The 26,480-nt window shown below is 35.2% G+C and overlaps 1 long non-coding RNA gene across 1 annotated transcript in view; it reads left to right on the top strand.

Annotated features, from left to right (window-relative positions):
• The first annotated feature begins 21,797 nt into the window (after nt 1-21,797).
• The window catches only part of LOC136339707 (uncharacterized), a 34,397-nt gene continuing 29,714 nt past the window's right edge, over nt 21,798-26,480 (top strand). Inside the window, exons 1-2 of the long non-coding RNA XR_010732192.1 lie at nt 21,798-21,946; nt 22,006-22,630. This is a non-coding gene — a long non-coding RNA (uncharacterized lncRNA). The remainder of the gene's footprint in view (nt 21,947-22,005; nt 22,631-26,480) is intronic.

Raw genomic sequence — 26,480 nt, 5'->3', positions numbered from 1 at the left:
CTGATGATACCTGTATATGCAGCGGTTGTGAAGTTGTTATGACCCTCACATATTGGACACTACAGAATTGCATGTTTCTAGATTTAAATTTGACGTTTAAGGTCATAATGATGTGCTTTAAAGCTTTAGTGAATGATATACTATTAATTTTGCAGAAAATATTAATAAACGTCGATTTTCAACAAAACATTATTATCAAGTTTGTCACCTCTCAGTGCAATATGACGTATACATTTTTTCAATTTTAACTTGCATTTACATCGGTTTATTAAATAACTTAAATACGTTCTAATATACATGGAATTTTATAAGAAAGAAATGAGAAAGTACATTTATTCAGTACGTATGTTACGTAGACAACCCTGTATACATATTCCAACATTTCTATAGAAAAAAAATTCTGCAATTTTTGACAAACGTATTCCTGATTTTGGTCCTCTATGTATACAGATTATCTGTGATAAAGGGTATTAACAATAATTTCTCCTATATTTTCTTTATTTCGATTACACAAAATTTATATCTTTTACAGTTTTCAACATTTATTAAAGTTTGCAAAATTTGTCGGAAAAAAAATTAAATTCTTTAAAAACTATTTATATTTTTCCGATGTCATTCCGATTTAATCATTTTATTGGATGGAACCTACCAGCTCTCAAGATCAATGTCATTATTTTGTGTGTTTTACCGGAGATCTCATAGAAATAGTTATGACTGACTTGAAAATTGAAAAAGAGCGGAATATTTAGTAAAAGAAATTTAAACTTGTATATTTTCTCGAAGACCGTTAAGCAATTTTATAATTCAGACCAAACGAGATAAAGAGCGCTTTATTAATAACTCAAATTCTGTAATCAGCTTCAAGAACAGTCTTAGTCAATAAACTAGACCAAAATAGCGAAAGTTTAAGAAGCGTTTTCTAAGTTCAAGTCACGTTCCGGAATAACTTTGTTTTTAGGATACGAAGTTCAGATATTCATCATTGATTTGCAACTATGCTTCCAGCTGGCCTCGGTCCCAGAGGACTCGTATTTTCGTTATAAAAATTTTACGATTTCCCAGCTTAACTTAACTCTCAGATAAAAGAGTCTGTAGGCTTGGAGGAATAATTAGTAACGTAGTTTTTAGGAAAATCCCGGTTTTAATTTCACTAAAACAGGTCTAAATTTTCGAAACTTAATTGTAATTGAACTGACCCGGTCTATATGCAAATTTCCTCCGCCTTATCCCGGATCGCTGGTGATGAATTGGAGAGCATTAATGTGCTACGCTGTGCTCCCATATTTCAGATGCAGTTTAATCATTTAAGAAAATCAGCTTCATGAATGAAACAAGGAAATTAATTCTTCTAACATGTTGCACTTAAAGCTCTAAGAGCCGTACGTTATCATCTCACAACTACCAACATAAGTTCGCAAATTGACCCTTAAAGGGAACATCCCAAACTCTAATCCGTTTTGCCTTTAGCAGACTTACTGCACTTTCATATCTAAATCGGAGGCCTCGAGCTTCAAATTGCTGTAATCCTCTTTACATGCAAGCATAGGATGCTCTATTCGCTGCTCAACTGTTGCAATTGATCGACACAAGAGTTTAAACGTCTATCCTTAATGTAATCCCTTGGCGAAATTCAACCATCTACGAGATCTGTCAATTAATGTTTAATGTTTTTGAGAGCTTTTATTGCTCCAAGGGGGGTCCTTCAAGACAGCCATTGTTACATATTGTGTTTTCCGCTTAACCGCGTCTTCCGTCTTCAAAGTTTTATAAAAAATTGCAACCGTCCTTAACAAAAGATTCAACATATAAGGACTTCAGGGAATCTAACACGTGTATACACCCTCTCGAGGTTTGCAGTAAAGCTTGTATTCGATTATTTTGACGTAATTGAGTTTAATATTTAAATGTAGCCCTCAACGTTTCCCTAGAAAATTGTTTGAGAGAGATTCTTGAACATAACGACAATTCGCCTTCGGTTCCTGTTAACAAACTATCTTCCTCTTGTGAAAAGCAATTTTCACACGTGTTTCACACTGTACTTCTCTTACGACTGCCAAAACTACGAAGGGTTTTTCCTTTTTCGTTTAAATTTGTTGCAACTTACTAAAAATTGGTCTGCAATAAGTGGTCTACCTTGACTGGCTTCAGCAATGTGAACAGCTGACCAACTGTCGAGATTTCTGCTGAATGGCTCATTACCTTTCAAACAAACTTAAATGGGAGCTGACGTCAATTTTGCTATCAATTTCAACCACTTACCAAACTGTTGCGCAACTGTTATCCCTGCAGAATATGGACGTTGGTAAAGCAATTGAATTTCTTCAATGCTGGTGTAGAATTCGAGGGGAGTAAAAATTTTACAAATCTACCATTCTAGATTGTTACAAATTAAATGCTCTTCAAATATGTATACAGGATGTTAAAAAAGGAATGTAAAATATTTATAGTGGTAATAGTATGAACCAATATGAACGAACACGGACATGGATTCGCGAAGTAGTGATCTCGGACATGTGAAAAATTATTATTTTTTGCAACATTCATTTCCAATTATTTATTTCTTATTTATCATGTGCAAAAAAATAAAAAAAAGTTTGTGGTAGAAATAAAAAATAAAGTTACGTACGATATTCAAAGTGCTCTTCTGCCATTTTCAAACAGGCACAACGTTGCCGTCTGAAAGATATTCAAACTCGATAAAACTCCCTCATTGGCTCGAATTTGTCCGCATTTTTTATTAATTCGTAGTTTTAGTTCTTCGAGACTACTTACAGAACTAGTACGGGAATGTCTCTACGAAATAAATCTAGAAGGTTCAAATCAGGTGATCTTGCACACCATAACACAGGTCCGCCCCATTATACCCATCTATATGGAAATCTTTGGTGTAAATACTCTCTAATGGCGATCGAAAAATATGTATATATGAAAAATATGTATATACAACGTATGTGACATAATAAAGAAGTAATAAATAATTTAAAACAAATTTACCGTCTTACATAATTTACGCTCTTTTTAACACCCTGTATATGGAATGAGTCCTTAACACGTGAGCAAAGACTACGACAACATTGTAACCACATTCATTGGGGATTTCAGTCTTAAAAGAGGCGTTATTGTCATTCCTTGACCAGCGTGCGAAAAGTACGCGTTTCACACTCATACGAGTGTGCAAACATGCGCGTGCGTAGATTGTTTGTCGTGCTTAGTTGTCAAGCTACGATCTTTAGGTCCGGTGTATTATCAGTGTGTTTTGTAGATTTTCAAGGCAAACCACAGAAAAAACAACCAATCTAGCCTCATAATGAGACTACAATCTGCTGAAAATTCAATCCAAAATAACATGCAAGTTAATTTGCATCAAATAAAACAAACTCGTGGCAATTCCGGGTCCAATCCAGCACTGGAAAGAGATTGACGCTTTACAAATAGTCTGGCAGACGACGTCGATGTAGCTTGATGAATCCGAAACAACAAATCACTCGTGAGCGACACTTTCATTGTGGAAATCGCATGTGCGTAGTAATGGAAATTATTGCTATTTACCGTGAAGCAAATTAGAGAAGGAATCGGGTGCATTAATATCCCTCGTTTGAAATTTTTGCACTTATTGGACTGGGCATAAAGGGGATTATCGAATGCTGAGTGTTAATTTTTTCATCATATATACAGGGTGTGCATGAAGTATGCAATAAATTCATTTTCTTGGCAAGGAATTCAAGTCATAAAAATTCTTAACCACGTCGACTTTAGTTTAAAATTCCACGTATTTTGGTTGGCGAATATCAGCCGTGACGTCACTATTGCTCCAGATGTGACGTCAGTGTTCATTTTTTTTTACGGTAACCCCTGTTTTCGATAATTTTATGAAAAAGGACGTACTTTTCTGTCTGCAGAACATAAACGCACAAAAACATATTTTCTACCCCAATGTTTGTTGTTAAATAAATCACACGCACCCTATTCCGTTCGCACTCTGCCACCCTAGTCTATCACCATAATAAGTATATTTTTTGCATTATGGACAAACGCATTGTAATAAAAGTTCTATTTGAAATTAAACCTTCACGAGATCAAACCAAATTTAAGCATTATTGGAATGTTGTGTACTAAGCGAATGGAAATACTTTTTCTATAGAAATAAATAAACAAACCTACCAAAAATAATTTATAAAGGATTTCCCTGATCCGTTTAATGGATATCTCTCTTTCATCGTGAAAACAACGTTTTTGAGAATTTATAAAAAAATTTGTGAGATATATATATATTTTTTAGTTACACTGTAGTTCGTATTTTAGTTTCCGATTTCCAGAGAAAAATTTGAAAATTAAATTCTGAAAAAATTCCTACATTCTGCTTTCATTGAAACATTTGATCTTGAAATGAAACTTTCGATGTTACGCTGCGATATTGTGTTGGTTTCTCTGGGAATTTCCTTGAAATTGAGGCGGTCTAAAGAGAGTTGCGGCTCCTAAACATTTCAAAATGTTTAGTTTTGGTTTTGACCTTGTTGCAGTCTTTTTGCTCGTAATGAAACGTTTCAGATTACTGAGTTTATTTCCTGATTTAGAGAACACAAATCGAAGCAAAAATTTCGAATATTTCCTTGTCGAAAAAACTCCCAAACGGGATCTTCAGCTTCAGAAAATTTTAAATATTTCGCTTGTCGCGTTATCGTAAAGTTTTCTTGGTGACATTATAAAATTCAGGTCAGTTCCGTGTTTGTATAAAGTGAATTGAAGAACAAATCCCGAAGTGTAGTTCTTCAAAACTTCAAAACATTTCCTTTCCGATTTAGCTCTCTTTGAAATTTTTTACCTTGTAACAAAATCTCCCTGTAACACCTCACCAGTATCACTGTGAAACTGAATTCGTTTTCCCGTTAGAAAATGACTCAAACCACTAATTTCGAACATTTTCTTAAAATTAAGGTCCTGAGGGGGACCCACAAGTCTTCAAAACTTCAAAATATTTTTCTTTCGATTTTGCTGCTTTTGTTTTATAATAAATCTTGAAAACATTCACGAAATTGAGGTTCTCTAGACAAAGCTGCAGCTTCTCTATGTCTCTAATTGTCCCACGTTGACCTTGTAATTCTACCTTCTGTTTGACTTTGTAATGAAACTTTCCTCATTACATTGTAGCACTGAGTTTATTTTCCGGTTTGAAGAATATAATTTGAAATATAAACTTGGAATATTGCACCGAAATGAAAAAAAAAATGTAGCAGTTGCTCGTCATAACTAAAGAGAGTCGGAGGATGTTACCCATTGAGGACGTATGAAAGAGTAAATAAGACAATGCAATTCATATGGTGTAAGGTTAGGTGGACCGAGGTATGTTAAATATACCATGTGGGTTTAGTTTTAGAGCTTGAGCCTTGCTTTACTACTGCTTACTATTACCGGTTGGTATTAGAGGTTACAAACAGAAATGTACAGAAACATCTTGCATCAATAAGCAAATCAGTGAAGACCATGTGCAGGGTGTTGCGTCAAAAACTTTCCACCACGCTTCTTTTGGATAATTACAAAAATATCGTGGAAAGTCAAAACATATCGATTCTCTTTTCGAGGGGGAGACATGATGGTGCGGATTAAAAATTTATTGAAACAACCCCCTCAGGGGGGGTGCAATCGGCTTTTGAATATCAAATGAGGCCACCGCTAGTGACCCTTCGTTTTAAAAGTAACAAAATTTTCTCTAACATGGTAACCAATTTTTTCCATTTTTGACCACCAGTTCTGAGAAAAATACGCCTGAAATATGCATCTTTTTAATGTAGTTTTAATATACAAATTCTGTTTTTTTTTTAATGACAACAATTTTTCTGTAATATAGGAATCCTCGTATAAAAATGTTTAAGATGTCATTTATATTTCGCTCAGTAGTTGAGAATGTATTTAGTACGTGGTTGTTCATTTGAGCTGCATCCAAAAACCTCAAGTGAATTATGCATTACTAATGTACATAATAAAAAGAGGAGTCTGAAAATCCGGTCAAGAAATAAAGCCACCGAAGTCACTGTGGTTGGCCAAATGGAAGCAGATCACGTTCTGAGTATACGCGAATTATCAGAAGCTTCAGGTGTCTGTTCGACTAATGACTGATGTACTTTGAAAGCTTACAAGTACAACCTCTTAAAAATTAAATTGGACTATCGATTTAAAAAGGACAGTACTGATTTTCATCTTCACTTTCTTGAAGTTTTTACTGATAAGCCTGTGACTAATCTCAACTTTTTACTCGATTTATATTTCGGCCGAATGGACCTTGTTCATAACTGGATTGGCTAATCGCCATAGGTGTCGATACTGAAATGATTCTAATCCGACACTTTTCAGAGAGGAACTCACTGAATACCCTCAAAAGCTGAATGTTTGGCCTAGAATTATCGGTGACCAAGTAATCGGACTATCTTTTCTTTCAGAAAATCTCAGTGGGGAATTCTACTTGAATCTTCTGGAATTCACATTTACTCGATGATAGGGGAATCCATCGAAAACGGTGAACACGCATTAGAAAATGAAATGTGGTTTGAACAAGATGGTGTCCTCTGCATTTTACAGCAGCACCACACCAATTTCTGGATGAACATTTTACCAGTTTTTAGATAGGCCGTCTAGGATCTATCGAGTGGCCGTACAGGTCATCTGATTTAACACCACTCGTTTTTTTTTTGTAGGGAGCACTTAAAATAATAAAATTAACTAACCCAACCGTATTCCCTGGAAAATTTTAAGAGATTGATTATTGAAGAGAGTTGTCTAATCACCTCTGAAATTCTTGAAAATGTTCAAAGAAATATGGAGCGACCTTTACGTTATTGCATGAAAGTGGAGGAATATCATTTTGAACATTTAATTACTTAATTTTATCTAATTGTTTGCACGTTTTTTTTGGATATTACTTTTCTCAGAACTGGAAGTCAAAAATTAAAAAATGGGTATTATGTGGAAGAGATTTTTGTTACCTCTAAAATGAAGGGTCACTGGCCATGGTCTGCTCCATCATGAGTCCCCTCAGTAACAGAACTGTCGTGTCTTAGCGTTCTACAGTATCTTTGCAATTATCCAAAATAACTCTGCTGGAAAATATTCGATGAAAAGCTTTATATGCACCTAAGCTATCCTTAAATACCTGCTGTTTTTCGAGTTCCAATAACTTTCTTGAATGTGTTTTTTTATGAGATATTCTCTTTTATTTTCGGCTTAGAATAATTCTCCAATAATTCTACGGCTTTTGCACAATAGGCAGCCATCCATGTTGCGATAAAAATATATTTCTGAGTATTTACAAATTCTAGTGAGTGTTCTTTGCTTTGGAAATATTCGTATGTTGAACATAGATTATTTGATGCCTTCTGCCGAATACCATTTGAGGTCATAAAGGTTCCACGTTTTCTCTATCCCATTTCCGTGTTTACACAGGTGTTTATAAATACCATTTTGAAACCGATCCCGACATATGAGACCATCGTCCCAACAAATTTATCCTAATCGGGCATAAATCACTAATTACGTCCCTGGAAATGATGGGAAAAAAGAGGACCGGAGACCTAAAATAACTCGAATTGGGAGAATTTAAATTGTGCAAAACGTCAGTAGAGAAAATGCAATTTGCGATCTTGATTGGTCAGGTCACGTAATTAAAAAACCTCGTAATTGGAAGCAGCCAATCAACAAAATAGAAACGTTTTTTCCATAGTACTTGTGCTAGTTTTAAATCAGTTCAGGATGTTTTTCGCAAACCTGCTTCCCGTTCTTCCATAGGTTGAAGAGCTGTTTCAAATTATTTATCCGAAGGCTCCTTTAAATGGGGATTTTATGTAAAATCGCGGCTTAGCAAACAAAGCAATCTGTAAGAGTGTCATTCCAATAAGTCATGCCGAAGGAATAGAAAATACATCTCGAAAGGCCGTTAATCTGCAGGCTAAGCCTCGTTAATCTTTCCAGATAAGAAATAAAGTCATTAAATTCCGTATCGCGATTCTGATGCTGCGGTCTGAATGGCTCAACTTTTAACCAGAAAACTTTTCTTCGACAATTTTTGTTTCCCCTTCGTATAGAAACACATATTGTGTCGAAAATAAAATCACGTCAGGTCAGGCTGATATTATACTTTTTTATGTACGCGAAAGCGTAGAAGTGCTGAAGTTTAATGCATTTATGGTTATTTTTGGGAGTTCACTCTCGAAAGACACCGGAAAACTTTCGCAATTATTTGCTCTAAATCGGATTTGGGGAGATCGTTTTAGAAGTATTTTGGAGGTTAACGAAAAATGCCAGACCCACGTCAAAGTCCCTAAGAAGACTATTATTTTCTAAAGTTCGTTTAAATAGTTTTCCGCTTATCTTTGCATACAAAGAGTCTACTGTAAGGAAACTTATAATTATTGTACTACCGAGAGTAAAAGAGAGCCCATTCTGCCCCGAATATGTGACAAAATGGTTTGCGATAATAGCTCCACCTGCATGAAATAAGAGTTAGAATTAAGCATTATTTTTCTAACGTAGGTGACTTTAAAAGTTGGTATGGACAAAACGAATATTTCCTACATTTTCCTCCACTATTTAGTTTCGAAAATTAACCCTGTTTTGAGCTTTTGGGGCGGGGAGGGAGTCAAACTTTTCCAATAGAACGTCACATTAAAAATATATCGAATAGCTAAATTAAAAATATTTCGCTTTTTGTACACCTGTAAGTACAAAAAACGAAGTAAAATATGTAATTTGGTTTTTAAAAACCTTAAGACTTTTCCTAAAATTGATTTGCCCCAATGGCGAATATGCAGGACGTCGGCAAAAAATCTTCTAGAAGCCAATTATATATATATCTGTGATTTACTGTAACCATCATGACGTTTTCGTATTCTTCTTTCAATTTCGTACAAATCACCCATCTTCTATCTTATCTTTTCAACTCACAAATGCATGTGGTGAAGTCCCTTTACCGCACGTTCCTAGGTAAAATGTGGTACTGCAAGCTTATTAGCGGCCATGACTTAACAGTGTTTACAAAGATTTATGACGTTTCTTCCCCTTGGCGTAAACTCGCAACTTATACGAACATAAAAACATCGAAGAAAATCAAATTCTCGTAAGAAAACTGATTGAAAAATGCTGCCACTTTGTTTTGCGTGCGATAAAACTTTTCTGCACGCACGGTAAAGTGCTTTTTTCAGCTCTCGATTGCGTGCGATAGATCCACTATGCCGCAGGCTCATTGGAAAAATCATTAATGGCGAATTAGTCCAAAGTTTACAAATACCTTACATAAGTGCTTTAGCGACTCGTGTGTTGGAGGTGTTATAATTTTAATTTATTGAATTAATTGACGTAATGAAGAGATGGAAAAGCTTAAAAATGATAGTGGGCGCATCTGTGCCAAAAAACCATGACGTAATTAATAAGTTATAATTACCTAACATGTCGACATGTTAAAATCTGGTAGAAATGGATTTAGGCATAAAATAGTGAGAATATGTAGAAAAAAGCCCACTGGTAATGAACTTAGGAATTTAACGGCATATGAATATATCGGGAGTAAAGTACAACATAAAAAAACTAAAAACAATTTCTGTGCATCGATTCCATATAATTTTTTAAGGAACCGCCTATATGCATTATTGCTTTTACGATGATTATCGTTTCCACGGCGGTCAGGTAATATGGTAATACGGCACGTGTTTGCTAGATGAAAGCAGCAAATTTTTACATTACGCAAAACGTGTGGCACTCGATTGTTGACCCAACAAGGCGAAGTGTAGTTACCGCAATCAACATGTGGTAATTTATCAATTTCCGCACTCGTCTGAGAAATAATTATAAGAATATAATTTACAAAAACATCTAAATCTACGTGAACAGTCTTAGAATCAGCCGGTCTGGCTTCTAGGAGGCGAATTTTTTCTTAAAAATTGGCTTATATTACGAAGAACTCCTCTTAAAGTTTTCTGTGTAAAGTTTGACGATGTCATGTCGAGTTGTGTTGGTTTTGAAAGCGTGAACGTTTTAGTGAACACTTTCACAGACTTTGTGAACATGGAAAAACTTGGTCACCAATATGTGGTTCACTGCTTTCATTTGAAAAGTTTTAGCCTATCTAACATCAAAGAAGAGTTAGATTCTACCCTGTGGGAATCAACTCCTTCGTTAAAAACTGTAAAATATTGGGTGACAGAGCTTAAACGCGGTTCGCAGTGATCGACCCAGTGACATTCCAGATCTGACCACTCCGAAAATTGCAGTGAAAATCCATAAAAACATACTCAAAAATAGTGACTTCAAAAATTACTGTATATTGCATTTCGACTGAAAATTGGATGTGAGAAATTGTGTGAAATTAGATTCGACAAAAACTGTGCGCCAGATGGGTGCAGCTGTTGCTCATAATTGAACAAAAACAGCGCCGTGAGGATGTTTCAAGGGAGTGTTTCCCAGCAATAAATCCGCGTTTTTCCGTCGATTCATAACCATGCATGAAAAATGAATTCATCATTTCATATCTGAGACGAAAAAGCAGTGAAAACGATGGACTCAGACCGGAAAATCCACTCTAAAGAAGGCGAATACCGTTCCATCTGCGGGAAAGGTGACGGTGTCAGTTTTTTATAATGCACGTAAGATAATTTTTGTTGACTATCTCGCTAAAGGAAAAACAATAAATGGAAAAAATTTGACGAATGTATTGCAGAATTTGAACGACGACTTTAGGAAAGAGCGACAACAAGGAAGGAAAGAGGGAAAGAGCGACAAAAAAAAATTTCGAAAAAGGTAGTTTTGTTTCATCAAGGCAAGGCACCAGTCCACACTTCCATCACCGTGATGGCCAAAATCAAACAACTTGGTTTCGAACTTTTTGCTCACCCCCCTATTCGCCAGATTTAGCCCCCTGGGATTATTTTCTATTTTTAAACATGAAACAATGGCCTGATGGAAAAATGTTTGCCGACAATGAAGAAGTGGAGTCCGAGGTTTTTGCCTATTTTGCAACATTCGAAACTTCCTATTATAAACAGGGTATAAAAGCCAGAGGATATCGCCGGAAAGTGTGCCAAGCTCAAAAGAGACGATGTTAGAAATACTGTAATATTTTTCAAAATTGTTTTCCTTAGGTGTTAGGTCAAACACTTCTGGAACTATTCTCGTATGTAGTGATTTTTTTATAGAATCTGAATTTGTCCCCTTGGCATAAACTGGCAACTTATACGAATATAAAAGCTTCAAAGGAAAAGAAATTCTCGTAAGAAAACTGATTGAAAAATATTGCCGTATAATACTTCTCACGTGCAGGTAATTTACTATAATATTTATTAGAGTATATGGTTCAATTACATAAAGACTTTCGTACGTGGTAAGTTTTCTTAAAGAACTGCGATGATTACTTGTTATAGAGAATGGCTGGAAAACCACATTTAATATTTCCCTATTTGTCAGGTTAGTAAGCACAGGTGCAGAATGTACAAAAGGTTGGACCCTTCATTTTTAAATTGAGCCAGATTAGTTATCTTTCAACTTGCTTAATATTTACAATTTCGCCATTAACCGTTATGTTTAAAATAGGGAGAAAGTTAAAATCCGTTCATGGCAACTAACTTCCTGATTCGCAAATTTCATCTAATTCCCTTATAACGGCATTACTGGTAATAATTAAAAGGGTAAACCGGATGGTTCACGTGAAGGCTGCCCCACGTGTGCCTAATTTCCATCAGCCCAATGGATTTTCGAGTTCTATACGCTTACTTAAGCAAATAGATACGGAAATGCAAATCGTCAGTTAACTAGTCGACATCATGGAATTTCATTGAAAGCAGCTGCGGTCCGAGTGGCCATTTGACAGCTGCAGGAATTACGGCGAGGTTGTCGTATAAATCAAAGATCAAATTGATTTTGTGTCTGGGTTGGGTTTAAGATGGATTTTAGAGCTAATTTTCCATGGGAGTGGAACGGTGAAGCCATTGTATTAGCATGGCTTGAGGGATTATACTAGAGAGCATCAAAGACGCAAATACCTCGAAAAATCACAGAGACGAAGGTCTAGAGATTGATAAATCATATACTGAAATGTATGTATTTTTGTTGTTCTCATAGTTGTTAAAGTTGCACAGCCGAACAAAAAAGAAAGAAGAATATTGATTGATTCGTTAAATAACGTTCAAGTACGTTAGTTAACAAAAAAAGGGTTTTTTGGATCATAAAACGCATTACACCCGGCTAGGTGAAAAGGGTGCTTTGTCAAGAAATAAATTTGATAGTCATGCATGACAAAAACTTAAATGAGTGTCAGTGTGGAACTCAATGAATATGATGATAGTCCCAGAAGTACCCGACCTACCACTTAAAGAAAAAATATTTTAGAAAATATTACATTCCTCCTCAAGACAGTCTCCTTTAAGATTGACACACTTTTTCGAGCCCTGTTTATAATAAGAAGCTTCGAATGTTGCAAAATAGGCAAGAACCTCGGACTCCACCTCTCCATTGTTAGCAAATCCCTTTCCACAGAACTGCTTTTTCAAGTTTGGAAATAGAAAATAATCCGAGGGGGTTAAATCTGGCGAATAGGGAGGCGAGGAAAAAGTTCGAAAGCAAGTTGATTGATTTTGGCTATTACTGTGATGGAAGTGTGGACTGGTGGGTTGTCTTTATAAAACAAGACATTCTTTTCGCTAAAAGCGATCGTTTTTTCTTAATTTCCGCGCTCAAAAGCTGTAATAAATTTGTGTAATATTTTCAGTTTTTTTCCTTTAGACAGATAGTCAATGAAATGAAAATCCCAAAAACTGACGCTATCACCTTTCCTGCAGATTGAACGGATTTCGCCTCCTTTGAAGCCGATTCTCCCTTTTGAGTCCATTGTTTTGACTGCTCTTTCGTCTCAGATGTAAAATGATCGAATCACGTTTCACCCAGGGACATAAATCAACAAAAAAACTCAGTTTCATTATTGCAAAATTTTGCTAAACCCTTCTTTGAAACACCTCCACGGCGCTGGTTTCGTTCCATTGTGAATATCGCGGCATACACCTTTCGTGCAACATTCTTATATTCAGTTGTTTCCTCCAACGGCGATATCCAGCCCTTTTTGAATGGACGGTCGTCCAGGACGGTTTTGTGCATATTCACAACGATTTCTGGAGCAGAAACCTCGTTGGGTCCACCACTGCGGAGTTTGTCTTGGCAGCTCGTACGGCCGCGTTTAAACTCTGTCGGCTAATATTTTGCCGTTTTTAACAAAATACCAGATTCCCTCAGACTAGAATTTAAGTGCTCTTGGATGTTGGATGGACTAAAACTTTTCAAATGAAAGTATTGAATCACGTATCGATGAACAATTTTTTTTCATATTCACATAATCTTTAAGAACTTTCACTAAAAACGGCTCTAAAACAATAACAAACCAACATAGCACCTTTAAACTTTAGACATACGCTTTGAATGGTGAAGTCTTTGTGATATAGAAAAATTTTTAACAGAAAAATCACCATTTATATGTCAGATGGGGTCCTATTGTGACATGGAGAATTAGGAAATTCCAAAAAATTATTATACTGCAATGCAAAACAGATAATATAGTTTAGGAATAAGTAATCGCAAATTATCCATATTTGCGACGGTGTTTAAAGCTTAACGGCCTTAATAGCCGATACCTGTTAGGGATTCCGAGCGGCTGCTGTCGGGTAACACCCGTCTTCGTGTCTATTTTGAGGTACGTCAAATTTAAATATGAGTATGATCTCATGAAAAAAAAATCATTCCTACGAAATACTGAAACGTAGTTGACAATTAGCGACAACATAAAAATGAACTTCTAAACTTTGAAATTAACTTCAAGAATTACCTAAAAATCCGAAAAATTTTAATATTTTAGAAATCTATAGAGAACTTATAAACATTCTGAGACTGTTAAGAAGCTAAAGAGACCTATTGGGGATTCCAGAAACTCAATGAAAAATGATGAAAATTCAAGAATATGTACCCTTCGTAATATTGGAAAGAAAAATTCTTAAAGATTTTTTAAGTTATATAGTAGAACTTTTTTCATTTTCAATTGTAAACAAATGGAATTCGAAAAATATTTAAGCAACTACAGGAATCTCTTTAAATTCTGGAAACTTGAAACTGTTCGGAAAAGGCTAAAAGTGAACTGCATGAAATTCCTGCAAATAATGAAGAAACCAATATCTCTGGATGATCGAATATCAAAAAATTACGTATTTACCTTAGAAGATTATTGTATTTTATTAAACTAAGTAGACGGGTGACGCTAATCCATGGCAACTAGCGATCTAATTTGACCCGCTCCATATAAAACATCCATTGTGTGTCTTCGTTACTTGGTAAGCTCAGTTTTCTCACAAATCAGAACACTGATCTAAGCAAAGTGCTGTTTAGGACCTCTGGGCCGATGACTGTACTCTGACGAAGAGATGATACTCTTGTCTGACAATTACTGGATATACTTCTGAAGGCACACGAGATAATATGTTTTAATTCCTCAGAGATGCCCCTTAGTCGCGTAGTAGAAGGGAGAAGATTCTCTCCTACGATGGTCCCACCAGGAAGATCTTGGAGAGAGCCATACTGAGAAGGTCGTGTTAATGCTGCAGGAATCCCACCTCGCCCCGTATCTACCGCTCTGCTCACACCAAGTGATAATCCGTTTCTTTTCCTGGCAAGGATATTGGAGATTTTATTACAAATTATTTGGTATCCAATCGACATGACTCAATTACACTAACCGAAAGTATTTACTGCAATATAACAGTTTCAGTCGGTTTTGATTGATTGGCTGATTTGAAATGGAGAAATACAAGAAAACTAATCGTTTTTTCGCTGTTTGAGTAGATTTTTATTTTTAAGTTGTTGCCTCTGTGAAACTAAGCGAATGGCTATGGAAATCATAGAAACTCTATCCCTATACGGATTATACATGGTTATTGGCCTGATAACCGTCACGGAAACACAGATAAGTTTCTGGATGATCAAAAGACTAATTATTTTTTCAAATCTGGCAAATTCCGCAACCTTTCCTCAATTTGTATTGTGTTTTAAACACTTTCCAAAATCGAAAAAAGCAGCTAAGTGAGTCAATATCTCAGAAATTAAGAGAGCGTAACTCGATTTGTGCAGCCTTATCGATACAATTACTTTGTGGCGTGTTGTTTCGACACAACACATAGATTTAGATTCTATTCGAAACCAAGATACCTCAATGAAGGCTGCGAAATGCCGTTTCAGATACCTTTAATCCCAAGTTTGCACAGACTGTACAGAGTTCAAATGTCCGATTAACTTTATGTGATTTATGGGAGAAAATGGGCCAACAATTCAAGAGATTTTAGCTCTTGACATTTGAAAAAAGCCAAAAATAATGTAAAAGTTCACATTTGAGACATTTTGAAATATTTATAAGCTCTTTTTCACGCTCTTTCAAGCACTTTCTCACAATTCTCTGAAATTAGGATCGGATGCCTTTAAAAACTTGAAATTTTCGGATCCTTTGTTAAGAAAAAGTTTGATAAATCGCGAAAATTCCACTAATGATTTGGAAAATCTGTAGTAAAATTTAAAGCACTCTTAAGAATTCCGAAACAGATTTTTTTACCATTTTGTATTGTTAAAAACTTCGGAGAGATACAGAAATTTAACAGATATTCAAACATATTTTTTGTGAATATAAAATATAAAGAAAAAATCGAAAGAATACCACCAAGACGCAGTTCCCTTGGATATTCAAGCTTTCTTTCAAATCGCGTTAATAATTTGAGATTTAAGACAAACAGTGTTAGAGACACAAATGCAATTAGACTATCCAGGATTGCCTCAATGAGATCACTCGATTGCGGCCGAAGGGTAGGACTTCTGCCAGCATTAATAACCATAAACATAATTTATATGTAAATTACTGATAGTTCTAAGAACAGCTTACCTACATGAAATTTAGGGTATTTTTTTCTATCAGTTTTACCAAACACTTGAATATTTTTCAAGCGAGTAAAAAAGACGGTAGGAACTACTTACCCCAAACAAAACTGTTGCTATAAATTTTGAAATGAAATCCGCCAAAAGATTAGAATTGGTCACAGTGCCCAAAAACGTCGGTAACTTTACCCAACTGTGTAGATTAGTGTTAAATGGCCGATTGTCCGTCCGGTGGAGCCGGGAAGCAAACACACAGTGATCCCGCTCTCCCGGAGCGGAAGCAGCGGCCGTTTCCGGGAATAAGTCTGGATTTATGGGATGTCTCTAACGCTGCGGTCCTGAATCATGTTACCGGCCATTGTTTAACGTATTGGATGAAACTGGAACGGCGCCCATTTAGAACTTAAAGATCTGGAGCAAGGAGTTGTTTTTCGTTTCTTTGGAGGGGCGATGACATGACTGAGTTGGACCTGCAAGAAAAGAGCAGCTATTCTAGTTCTAAGTGTTGACGTTTCATTTCGTTTTAGAGCTGAAGCTGGGCAGTCAATCGATTTCTCAAGTAGAAATTAACAAGATCAAGTCTGAAATAAGATCGATTACCCAGAGTGTTTATTAAGTACTTGCGCAAACTTTAAAAGGTGTCTTTTTGACTAATTTTAAAATAAAAACAATTATGCGAATATGGGCTCGTATCAGTTTGGTTTCTGAGCTACAGGGCTTCAAAAAAAATTGTTTGACATTTTGATTATATTTTTGTTTCATAACATGCCAATTTAACGAAATTCTGGATGCTGGGAGTATCGGTGATAAAAATCTGAAATATTTGCTTGATTTTTTGTTTAATTTTAGAGGCCGCTAAAAGCAGTGTCGTACTTAGATTTAAACAACCATAACTCCCAATATTTGTCGCTAAAACTAGCTGTTTTGGAAAACGCGGGTTTAAACTTAAACGTAAGTTGAATCACTGAGAATTTTTGAAAAATAAACGGAAAAAATAAATCATTTAGCAGCACGCAATCATTTTACAAATTGCTATCGCGAAATTAGCGAAAATTAAATATAACGAAAACGAAAATTCACAAAGAGCCTGCTGCATATGTCCTACGTAGCGGCAGCAACGAAGAAAGCAGTACTGCACGCATGGCAGGGCTTAGAAGACAATCCAGAGGTTTCCATGGTAATAGAATTAGTCATGACTGTTGATAAAAAAAAAACATTTTCGTTGTGATTTTATGTTAAAATAGACCGGTACGCCAAGGCAGATATGGCAGACATTCATTTCACCTATGGAATGGTTCGTGAATATTCATAAAGTGCAAGACGAATGTGTCAGGGGCAATTTCCTCAACGGGCGGTTCCACGAGTCCAAACTTTCATTAATATTCACGGAAGATTTTATTAAACTGGTAGTTTTAAAATGATAACAGATATCCTCGCAAGGCCTATGACAGTTTGATCAATTGAGGTTGAAGAATCTGTGTTAAACTGAATAGAAGAAGGCGGGCAAATTAGTGCATGGAATATTATTCGTGAATTAAATATTGCAGGCAAAATTGTATGGGAAATTTTAAAATTTCAACTACTTTATCCTTCTCATATGTAACGTTTGACCTAGAGATTCTGTCCTTAGAGGAGATTTAAGCATTTGGTTGCGTAATAAGTGTGTAAAAATCCTGGATTTCTTAAGCCATGTGCTTTTCACAGACTAAGCTGTGTTTTCTCAAAATGCTGTAATAAATTTTACAAAAACCATATCTGGGCTCAGGATAAACCCGATGCTGTCATATGAAATAGCTTTCAACTACAATGTTCTCTGAATATTTTGGTTATATTGGAATTATCAGTGATCACCTTACTGGACCTTGCATTGTTCTAAAAAATATACTGGCAGAGAGTACCGAAAGTTTTTGGAATATAAGATTCCTGAACTTAAAAGACGTAAATTTATAAACCAGAAAGAGGCTGCATTAACCGTAGCCTCCTTCTGGATTATAAATGGAGCACTACCACATTTTAGTTTGGTTGCAAGTTACTTTTTTTCCAAAAGTTATCCTAAATGTCGGATAGGAAGAGCGGGTGCTGCAAGTGTGGCCTCCCCGATCACCGGATTTGAATCCTTTAGATTATCTTCTATAAGGACACTTGAGGTCACTATTTTACACAACTCAAGTCCATAATTCACAAGATCCAACAGAAAGGATATTTGAGTCGTGTGCCGTGATTAATCAGACACTAGGTATATTAGAAAGAGTTCATCAATTAAAGTTGAGGAGAATTGAAGAACGCAGTGCAGTGGACGGCAGTTATGTTCAGCAGTTATTGTAAATTTTATTAATTTATTTTCGAAATTAGTTCAATGTTAATCTTGTAATTGATCTAAGTGTGTCACATTATAACACATTCCACAAAAGACACATTTTCCCTTTTATTTTTCCAAAACTCTCAGTAGTTCAACTTAAAAACTTCCAACGCAGGTTTTCTTTAAAGTTTGTAGAAGTACCTATCAAACACTCTGTGTAGAGGGTGGAACAGTCACATGAAATAAATTTAATATCTGCATATTTCGACAGCTGCGAAAAAAAACCCAAAACATGTTAATTCTAGATTTTAAACTTACATACTCAATTAGGGATGGAGAGGTTTGATAGAATGGCCAGTACGATTGCTTGATCTTACTCCATTGAACTTCTTATGGGGATATGTGAAAAGTACGGTGTGTGAAGCAAAACTACGTAATCCAGCAGAATTAAAAAAAAAGAGTGACGCTTGCGATTGGATCGATTACTCTTCAGACTTTGATTAACGTTAGAAGACATTTTTATTCACGATTAGAATACTGCCAAGAAGTTCGAGACATCCCCTTAAACATCTCATAGTATATTGAGATTGATCTGTTTCGTTATTTTATTACATTATCAATGATGAAGTGACATTAGTTATTGGGGTTTTTTATTAATTTTTAAAATAAGGTTTAAAAAAGTGGCCGTCAGGCAAAGAGGGTTAAACTTAGGGATGAAATTTTTACGTTGCATGGAGTATTTTCAGAGTCTAGGATTGACACGTTTGGGTATTTTTTTTCACATATGTCGAAATATAAAAATATTAAATTTGTTCTATTTCGCTATCCCACCCTGTATGGTAATGCACATACACGTATGCATATTTTCAGTGATTGAATCTTTTTCTCTAGGTCGTCATCTAGTACATTTTATTAATCGTCTGCCATAGTTTCCTCGATAGTTTCATCTATGTTTGTTGTAAGTTTTAGTTAACTATGACATGCGCTAGAAGACTTTAACTGGACACTTTAAATTTTTACATATTTTTTGCATTAAAAAAAAACGTTTTCGAAGTTTTTGCTGCGGCCTTGTTTATGTTTTATTAGCTTCAACGTTTTTTCCTCGTTCAACGTGTTTAGATTACTTTGCCCTGTATTATTTAGGAATATTCAAGGTATTACAGTTTCTTGAATATCAGACCAAAATAAACGTCTCAAATTAAGTAACATTATTCCAAGCGTTTGTGCCATTTTCAGTTTCAACAAGTTTGCTTTTAGTGAAAATACGGTTTTCAGTTCCTTATTCTTGCAAGAACAAAACTATCGCACCTGGACAAATAGCGCAAGCTGTTGCCTTCCAAGATGATGAGCGCAGTATTCGTTATATTGCAAATGTCTTAGGAATTCCTCGAAATACTGAACCAGGAATATTACAACGATTTCGCAAAATAAGACAATTCATCAGAACACCAGGACAAGGTAGACCAAGAACACAGAAACGTCACAATTCGTGGTGGTAATTTAAGAGCTAAACGACACGTTGAAACACGTTTGGAAGAGTGTGCAGTGTCGTTACGCCATTTGTTCATGATTTTTTTCGTTTGATGTACGATAATTCTCATGCACACATTGCAAGCAGAAGGCAAGCGAATTTGGATGAAGTTGATATTCTGTTATTAACATGGCTCCCGAGGAGTTTAGCTCTGAACCTGATAGAACATGCATTCGATATTCTGTGCCGATTTATTCGTTATGAGCATGTTGAGCTTCAATCTATAAATAATTTGGAACAGGCGCTTCATGGCGAACGGGAGCAATTCCTTCAGGAAGAATTTTCCGCGTTGATCGGTTGCATGCCCAATCGCATAGATCGTGTAAATAGAGCTCGTAGAGCCAATACACGTTATTGAACTCGTTGTTTTCAATTTTTTACATTAAAAACTGTCTTTTTTTGTTAGCAAATTTGTAGATCGTGTTTTTTGTAACGTTGTAGTTTTTTTGCTTCCCATTTCTTGTTACTGTATGAAGAATTTTAATTCCCGAATATTTGATTTGATTTGAACGTTCAACTAGCAACAATATAAATACTTTTGTAATGCTTGTTTTTCGAAAAATTTCAGCGTTCAATTAATTTTGCATTACTTATATAGTTTGTATATACAACGCATGTACATATATACAGTGCAATGTGCTTAGCATACTTCTATATGAATGTATTTTTAATTGTATATCTTTAAATCTGACGCAGAAATTTAGATATTTGTATTTCCTGCCATTAAATATTTCAAGAGATTTCATGCAAGCACCATGCTCAAATAAACCCAAAACAGTAATTTGTCGTACAAAGACGTGATAATGACGGAGTTGCCTGGAATATGCACCTGCCTTCAAAACTTGGAAACAATATTGACGAGGTAGGAAAATAATTTCAACCCTTAAAACTAAACTTTCCCATCACATGGAAACCAGGACCGTAAGTTTTCATAAATTATAGAGGATCTTAGGTAAAATATGCAAACAATTATCAAAGTGTAACTGTTGGTATTTATTTACTGAACAGGAAAAAAATATATCATAGAATACTATTGAAAAGTATTCTTTTTTCAGAATCAACGACACCCCCTTCCCTTAGCGGCACTGAAATTCTGACATTTTGTTTTTTGGTAAAAACCGAAATCGCCATTTTGGTCCTGAATCCATTTGTGGTACCTTTGAATTCCACGTATCAATTTTTGTAGCCCGTCCACATCTTAAGGCCAACTGACCCGGACATTCTCCTACCTCATGTTATATTTTCGCTATTTAACTCTTCTCCTCTAAGTTATGTAATGGGTTCCATTAATCGCCCGTCAGACTTTCATCAACAGTTTTTGTCAGCTTCAGCTAACTATAAGAATCATTTGCATATCTGAGCTTATCACATCTCCGTATCAAATTATTTTTAATTGTATGTCACTCAGTTTGAAGTAGAAATTCAGAAATTAACAGTTACTGCCATTCAATACTTGAATAGCTTTCATGTAAGCGCCTTATGCAGTGCTTCCGTAAAGTACGGAATAAACTCATTAATATTAAAATGTACATGTGTTGGAAACAATCCTCGGACACGCCGATTTAGTTTAAACAAATAATAATTTTTTTAAATATTATTTACATTGATGACGTCATCGGATTTTTTTAAATGTCAAAACCCGTTTTTTTTCATTCAAAATATTAAGACGTATGTTTTCTGAGGTGTAAACTGCAACCTGTAAAAAAATGAAAGGAGTAAAACATTTTTTGATAAAAACAGCATCGATTTAAATTACAAAATTTACAAAAAAAACAATTATAATACTATATAAAATACGATGTTCAAATTGCGCACAATTCGCTGCGCGGCAATAAGCAAAACATTAAATAAATTCCTTTTGAAAAATTCCTGTGAAAAACCTTGTTGATGACGTCTGGAATTATAACTCATATTTCTTTGCGAATCCGTATTTTTAAATCGTCCAAATATAGGAGCGTGGTAAAATACACTTTGCTTTTTATATATTCCCACTAAAACCAGTCCACGGACGTCAGTTCAGGTGAACGAGCTGGCCACTTGTAGGTCCTTTTCGGTTTATCCAACGATTTGAGTAACAATCGTTTAAGTATGCTCGTAAAAGTGTGGCGTAACGGGGAGGTGCTCCATCTAGTTGAAATAGTAAATTTGTATGTGGCATATCGGGTTCTTCTGGATCGAGACACAAAGTAACTAGCACTAGGACTAAGTCTTCTCTAAGAAAACCTAAATATCGTCCTCCACTTAGGGTATCGTTGGAAATATAAGAACCCAGAATTCTGTGGCGTATTATGGCGAACCAAAATTTTTGAGGGTGTCGGCTATGAATATCCATGACTCAATGGGGATGATTACAATCTCAACAACGACAATTTTGCCTGATGACGTATCCATTTAACGCAAATGTGGCTTCATGAAAAAAAAATGTTTTTACAAAGGTTTCATCATTGTTCAAGAGTTCTTGTATTTGTTCGTAAAATTGATTTCAGTGATCGAAATCACTTTCAAAGAGTTCATCAATTAACAGCACTTTATGCGGATGGTACTCATCCGTTTTCAATGTTTTGTGCACAGATGAATTGACGTTTACTATGGAATGTGGACCTTTTCGCACTGCCATCAAAATATTAATTTTTTCGTCTGTCGATATGGAGTATCCACCAGTTTTGGATAGATGTTAATCATTCCCAGACTCTCCAAACTCTTTTTCAGGTTTTGAAATAGTGCTTTGCTTAATTGGTTGTCTGTTAGGACGGTTTGTATTAAGTAATGCTGCAGCTTCTGTTGGGTACGCACCTTATTTCCAAAACCGAGAATGGAGAGAATTGCAATTCTTTCCCTTTCAGTTAGCTTGGCCATTAAAAAAAATTGTGGTAAGTACTATGCATATAAGTATGAGCACAAAATGCAGAATGATTTTAACTTAACGACAAACATTGCGTTTCCGTGAATATTTGTTGTTAGTTTTGATCTTGTTTTGTGCATTATATTAGATATTAACAATGATAAACATTGATTTGCGCATTTCAACGCTATTTTTCTTAAAATATGTCTTATGTAAGCGCCTCATTTTTCTACGGTTTACTCTTAAAAAAATGCGCCCTTTAGGATTTTTCATAAAAAACCGTGGGTAGTTATTTAAAAAAACGGCCGATCACGTCATATCTCGGACAGCGTTGACGTCATCAATATGCCAAACATTAAAGAAAAAAAAAATGGTTTTTTTTTGTTAAACTAAATCGACGTGTTCCAGGATTTTTTACAAAACATGTTAATTTTAGCGTTAATGATTTTATTCCATTATTATTTACGAAGGTAGCAAAGAAATAAACCTAAAACACCAATTTGTCATACAAACTTTCTACCCTAGTGCGAATTTCCTGGTACATTTTACTTCCCACAATTTTTTAAAGCCTCCCCACATATATAAAATATAAATAGGACATCCACAAACCTCAGCCCTGTAGGGCCTTATGAATTATTACAACGCAGGGTGTGTGAGTGAGTGCCCAAGAAGGCTGTATTTTATAGCGACTCATCGCTCTAAGCTTCGAACTTTCCAATGTATCATTTTTATGGCATTTATTATTTACATACATTGAATATTATAATGAGACTTAAAAGCCCACTCAAAATCAGTCCGCGGTATCTTTAACGTCAGAATTATCAGACGAAATGGTCGATAGGACTAAGCTAGGGAAGGCTCTATTTCATTTATTTGATTTCATATGGATTATTGCGTACAATTCCGCTGTAATTGATGTAATCTTCTAAATAGGTTAAATTTGATTTCCTAACCGCTTAACGGCAATGCTAATTTCTAATCTCCATTAATTAAAACAACTGAATCTGTGTTATGTTTCAGTAATATTGAGCTTCGCCTGTTTAGGAAAGCTTTTAATTCACCTGTTACTGACTACAACCCTTTAATTTATGTTATGTATTACAATTCCTTCTCTTCATCAGAGCATTGAAAAGTATCAGTTTATGTAATTGCAAAGTTTTATACGATCAGTTATGAAAAAGTTTGAGGTCAATATTGAAATTTCTAAGCCCAAACCAATCTCAACTACTCAGTATTCGTAATGAGTGTGCTCAACAATGGAAAGTTACCCGTTCAAACAATATTTAAATCATTCTAGTCTGAAGTGGCACGTATCGTAGTTTGGTCATGTAGGATGCAATTTAGCGTCTACACGAAGTGTTAGACTTGGATGATAAAGTACTATTATTTGAAAAATGGCCATCTGACTGGGTATTAATCACATGAAACCGATACATACATTTCCCTCGAAAAAATTGTTGAATCACATGGTCAATTACATCGATTTCAACGGAAAGGCTCGACCTGCAGGTCTGTCTAAGTGTCTCCACCACCGAGTTATTTTTGCTCAGATTGGCCCATTATTAACGTAATAGAAAAACAGGGACGAACTTTTTGATGTAGTTTTTAAAGTCCTATTTCAGCATATTCTACATGCCTACAGGGCGATTAATTAGCAGTGGGACCGCCGAAAGTCGATAGGTTCGGATATACAGGGCATTGAAAGTTAAAATTTTAATTCATTTTCTGTTATTATTACTCCGAAAATATGGAGACTAGCTACATGAAAATTTGTAAAGTTATATTTTTTTTTTCTACGAGATCAACGAGATACATTTTGTAATTTTGGCGTTTCGAATAAAAGGCGCCATTTCCGGTCAATTTTACAGAAATTAAAATTAATATTTTTTTACTCAGCATCTCTAACATAAAATTTGATTCACAATCTAAAAGAGCAATAATTTTTTCTTTAATTACGCACTTTTGCTTCATTTCGATGTCTCGATCAGTTTTCGGGAAAAAATCTGTTTAGCCAACACTATATTTAAATTTAATAATTTGAGAATTTAAAAAAGAAACAAACCAAGTTTATTTCCATTTTTTACAACACATAATTCTTTATCTAAAAAGCCATAACCTTACAAATGTTGAAGAGTAACCTAGATATTTTCAGAGCAAAAAAATACATTAAAATTTTGACGTTCAACACCCTGTATATATCCGAAACCATCAACTTTTGCATAAGGCATATTTTCTCCAATCATCAGCATTTATTATGTAGTATCTCCGGCTTTCGGTTGTCCCATTGTTAATGACTCATCTTGTATATTACCGTGGATGATGGGAACTCGTCACGATCGTTGTCTTGGAAATAAAAACAATCTCAATTGCCTCACTTATATTACCGTTTTATGCTTCATTGTGTTCCCAACATCAAATTGTGTGGAAGTTTAAGAGATTATAAGTCCTCATGGAGTAGAAGTATATAAATAATACGAAATTGGAATTCTTGTACGTGAAAGGTGCCCCTGTATTATCGGTAAACAGGAATTGGTATAATGGGACGCTAAGAGATTTTTATACAGTGGGCACCTAAAGTGCGTCTTGCCCCCGCTTCCTCTTAAATTCGGCTCATTAAATATTGTTTCAAAGTATTTTGAAGCAGACCTGCAAGCCTGCAGTAACTTTTCTCCAATATGTAAGCTGTTTTTTTCCTAATGGACTGGAAAGGTCGTTAGCATTTTATTTTGAAAGAGTCTTTGTGGTTCTTCACCTGTGCAGAATTTGGAAACCTTCAGACTTTCCGTTTTTTAATAGTAAACAAATAACTTGAAGTCAGATATATTTTAGATCTTCCATTTTTTGAACACTATAACCATTTAAAATTTAATTTGATTAATTTTAATCGACGTTGTCGAGGTGCTGGTGAGTGCTGATAATCAAGTTAAATTTGGTACTTCCTCAATGTTATTTTCTCCATTACCAATCAAAATTTACAACATTTGTAAGATGTTTATAAGTTAATACAGGATCGACAAATAATTTGACAGAAGTGTTCAAACCAGCAGGGCAAATGCATGTACCACTTAAAGGACAATTTAAAAGATATCTAACACCCACAGCGAACATACGCTGTTTTAGACTCTGTATAATTATTGCAAATTTTGATTAAATTATAAAAGCCATTGTTGAAAGCGATCATGCATTATGTTTTGGGGCTCTTAACCACCATGGTCCTTTGATTCATGACATTAGGATTCCTGTCCTGAATCAGTCTATTGAATAATATCAATTTACGTAATTCCAAAGTTTCAAATGTTCAGTTATACAAAAGTTTGGGCTCAATATTGAAGTTTCCAAAGTCCAGACACATCTCAAAGTAAATCGAATTAAATGGGCTCAGTACTCTAGCTCAACAATGAAAAGTTTAAGGAAACGGATCTTCCCAAAGTAAACCGTGGAAACTGTACTGTGTGCATTGAAAGCAGATATGTAACGGGCTTTCAACAAGCCAAAGTCCTTCATTAGTCATATAGTCACGGACGTTTTAAGTTTAAATATCCAGAGTCTGGAAGAATCTGGAAGAGTTTGCGGAAGCTAGTTTCTGTTTAATTTTGTCTTGCGGCCTGCTGCAGAGCTGATAAGTTGAAACTTTCTTTCATTAGATACCGCCCTATGTTGCTGTTCTTTCGCAAATACATTACTCGAAGCAAAAGTGAAATTTCTGCGTTTTGTTTATTTTTAATATTATCCGTACTCGCAGTGATGATGTATTGTTTACATTAGGGCTAAAACGTAATGCTCCCTTCCACGTCGGGTTAAATTAAACCAAATGCGGTAGATAAATCTTTAAATTCTCGGGTTAAGCCGGCAATTCATCCTCTTAGAGTTAAAACTTA

This window comes from Euwallacea fornicatus, chromosome 6, assembly GCF_040115645.1.
Source record: "Euwallacea fornicatus isolate EFF26 chromosome 6, ASM4011564v1, whole genome shotgun sequence".
Lineage (NCBI taxonomy): Eukaryota > Metazoa > Arthropoda > Insecta > Coleoptera > Curculionidae > Euwallacea > Euwallacea fornicatus.
The sequence above is the reverse complement of the archived record's forward strand: the minus strand, read 5'-3'. Positions and strand labels throughout refer to the sequence as shown.